The sequence below is a fragment of the Macrotis lagotis genome, chromosome 1 (genome assembly GCF_037893015.1).
Source record: "Macrotis lagotis isolate mMagLag1 chromosome 1, bilby.v1.9.chrom.fasta, whole genome shotgun sequence".
Taxonomy (NCBI): domain Eukaryota; kingdom Metazoa; phylum Chordata; class Mammalia; order Peramelemorphia; family Peramelidae; genus Macrotis; species Macrotis lagotis.
This window is the reverse complement of record NC_133658.1, coordinates 917422417-917426107: the sequence shown is the minus strand read 5'-3', so window position 1 is coordinate 917426107 and position 3691 is coordinate 917422417.

Here is a 3691-nt window from a genome sequence, read left to right as displayed (position 1 = left end):
ATCACATGCAAAGGGGAACCAAAAAAATACCTTTCAGATCTATGGAGAACAGAAGAACATGACTAAACAAATGATAGGATCATAGAAAATACAATGAGAAGTTTTGAATAAGTAGAAATGAATTTTTTGCACAAATTTTATGTAGTTAAAATTAGTGGAAAAGCGGGTGGCTAGGTGGTATAGTGGATAGAGCATCATCCCTGGAATGGCCTCAGACACTTAGTAACTGCCTAGCCATGTGGCCTTGGGCAAGCCACTTAACCCCATTGCCTTACAAAAAAAAAAACCTAAAAAAAATTAGCAGAAAAGCAGTTTCTGGGGAACTGGGGGAAATCCTTGTAATAAATTTCTCTGATCTCATATTTAAGATATTATATGGTGATTCAAATTGAGATTAATAGATAAATGGTCAAAAACCAAGAATAGGAAGGACAGGAAATGTAAGAAATACAAACTATTAAAGATCATATGAAAAATTTCCCAAATATTAATAATTAGATAAATACAAAGTAAAGTAGTTCTCAGTTTTTATTTTATACCTGTTTGTCAAAGATAATGAAAGAAGGAAATGACCAATGTTGGAGGGGTAACAGAAAAACAGACATACTAATTATTGGTGGAGTTGCAAATTGATCTGGCTCTTATAGAAGGGAATTTGAATCTGTACTTATTCTTTGACCCAACTATGCCACTACAAGTCCTATGTCCCAAGATATCAAAGAGGAAAGGGAATCATATACACAAAAAAATATTTAAAGATGCTTCTTTCATAGTAGGTAAAAGAAAATCTAAACAAATGTCTATATAGGGGAATGGATAAACAAATTGTTGCATATGAATGAAATGAAATATTAGTGTGCCATAAGAAATAGAAAAAAAGGCTTTTAGAGGAAGCTCTGAGAGGACATCGTTAATGGGGAGTGAAGTGAACAGAATTTAGAGAACAATTTAAATAATGACATGCATATAGAGGAAAAAAACAATTTTGAAAGACTTTGGATGCTGATTAATTCAAGAATTCACAAGATTGAATATGAAACATACCATTTGCTGGACCATGCACATTTATTGTGGAGAAGGATTTTTAACCATTCTTTTGAGAGAAATTTACATCCTTGTAAAAATGAGCAAAAAAGATGATGGTATCTCCATTGGCCACCAGATGGCACTAGGTTCTTAAATGTTCAGATGAAGTCCAGGTCCACTGCCATGTAGCATTATCTGTATGGGAACAAATTTCAAAAAGCAAAACGGAATCTGGGTAGACTCTGATTTTAAACCTTATGTTCATGTCAAAAAGAGATAAAATATCAGAGAATTGTTTTTATCTATGGCTTCTTCCCCTTTCTCACATCTAAACTATCAGACAAACAACCCTTAATATTCTTAAGACTCTGATAATCTGTTCTGTGAAGCCACAAGAATATAGAAAGATTCTGGACTTCCAGAGGCAGGCCAGCTGCATTTTCCCCTCAAGGTTCTAAAGACACCCCTGGGATGTTGAGGACAGCAGCTCAAGCTTATGGTCTTGTGTGTTCTCCCTGCTATTAATCATCAAGGATTAAAACCCCAATTCCCTTTAATCCATTAAATTTTATTAGCTTTTGCAAAAGCATAGCTGAGAAAATAAAAAAGTAACAGATTTTTTTTTTAGACATTCCCCATACATACCAAGGGGCATATTCTCTTCATGCCCCATTCAATCATATAATGAATCACTCTTCCTCTGAGATCATTCCTCTTTTTAAATAGACAATCAGTCTATGATAAGGGTCATGCCACTCTCACTCAACATCAGCTTGAGTCACTTCTTCATTTTTCTCTGGGTCCTGTTCCTGATTTCCTTGAACTTTCTTTACTATTACCTTCTTCTTACTCCTATCCTACTTTTTAGCCTTATTTTACATGTTGCCTTCCTTCATTAGAGTGTAAGCTCCTTGAAGGCAGAGAATGACTTTCTTTTTTGCTTCTATTGGTATTTCTGGAACTTGATATGGTGCCTGACCCACAGTAAGCACTAAATAAATGCTTGTTTTTGGTGACCAAGAAGAGTGGCCTCAATCTTTTTCTTTTAAATTTTAACTAAGTAATTAACTAACTAACTAACTAATTAATTTACACATTACTAAAATAGTCTAGTTGCAAAGTAAACATATTATCCCCTCCCAGAAAGACAAGGAAGTCCCATGAAAAATAAAGTGAAAGAAAAAGAAAAAAACAGGAAAACATTGTACTTCAGTCTATGTTCAGATAACATCGGTTTGTGTCTGGAATGGTCGCATTCTTTATCATAAGTGCATCAGACATGCTCATCATGAAAAAAAAGAGCAATTTCTGAAACTCAATCGGGACCAAACATTTTACCACCTTGCTTCATAGTAGCCAGTTGACATGAAGCACATCCTTAGAACATTGTTGGATACTGTGTTGAATTATGCCCCCCCCGCCATGGGTTGTGAAGAACTGTGCTACATTCAGGCTACTCATTGAACTCAGTATATATATGTGTGTATATATATATATATATATATATATATATATATATATATTTCCTTCCTTCCTTTTTGTCTGGCGGGCTACCATGCTACCATTCTTGCTGCTCTTCTGTGTAATGAAGTTTAAATACTTGTTTGGAAAACTTTATTTAACAGTTTAGAAGGCTTGATAGAAAGTGCTTTAGTCTGAAGAGTATATGTTAGATAGGAAAGTTATTTCCTTCTCTTGTTTCTCTAAATCTCTCTGCATTATTTAGCCTGAGATCTTTGCAGCTTGGGTCATGGATTCTATCCTTGCTATTGCGCAGTATATACTGATCCAGATGATAAACCAGTGAACTATGTCAAAAGCACTCTCAATATCACCTTTGACAAAAAGTTCAGTACTGTTCACATAGCTCATTGCCCTGTAAAGGGTTAACAGCACAATTTTTTTTTTTTAAAAATAAATTAAGAAGTATTTATAGGAAAAAAACAAGTGTGTCGGAGAAGTTCCTTCTAGAATTTGGTTAGAGCTGTAATTTTAAGTTGTTTAGAACATTTTGGAAGAGAGCTTCTGGGAATTCTTGCCTCCACATAACCATCTTGGCTCTGCTCCCTATGTAATATATTGTATTAGTTGTATTATCCTAGATGGTATTTTATTTAAGAATTTTGCATTTATATTCTTTGGTGAAATTGGTATATAATTTTCTTTATTTGTGCACTTGGTAAAAAGAGGCAGAACTCCCTTTTTCACTTTTATTTCAAATCATGTGCTTCATAATTGGAATTAAATGATGCTAATTCTTAGTAGAAATCACTTGTAAAAATATGTTAGCTCCTGATGCTTTTTTCTAAGGAAGTTCATTTGTGACCTGTTCAAATTTTTTCTAGAATAGGCCTATTTAGATATTCTATTTTCTTTTCTGTTAATCTAAGCAGTTTATATTATGTGAATATTTTTACATTTCACTGAAATTATTAAATTTATTAGCATATAATTGGGCAAAAGAACAAATAATTGCTTTAATTTCACTTTCAAATGTGGTGTATTCGCTCTTCATTAATACTTATAATTTGTTTTTTCTCTATTTTTATTAATCACAAACCAATAGTTTATCTATTTTATTGTTTTATTCATAAAATCATTCTCTAGTTTTATATATTAACTCAATGGGTTTTTTACATTTAACTTTATTAATTTTACATTTAAT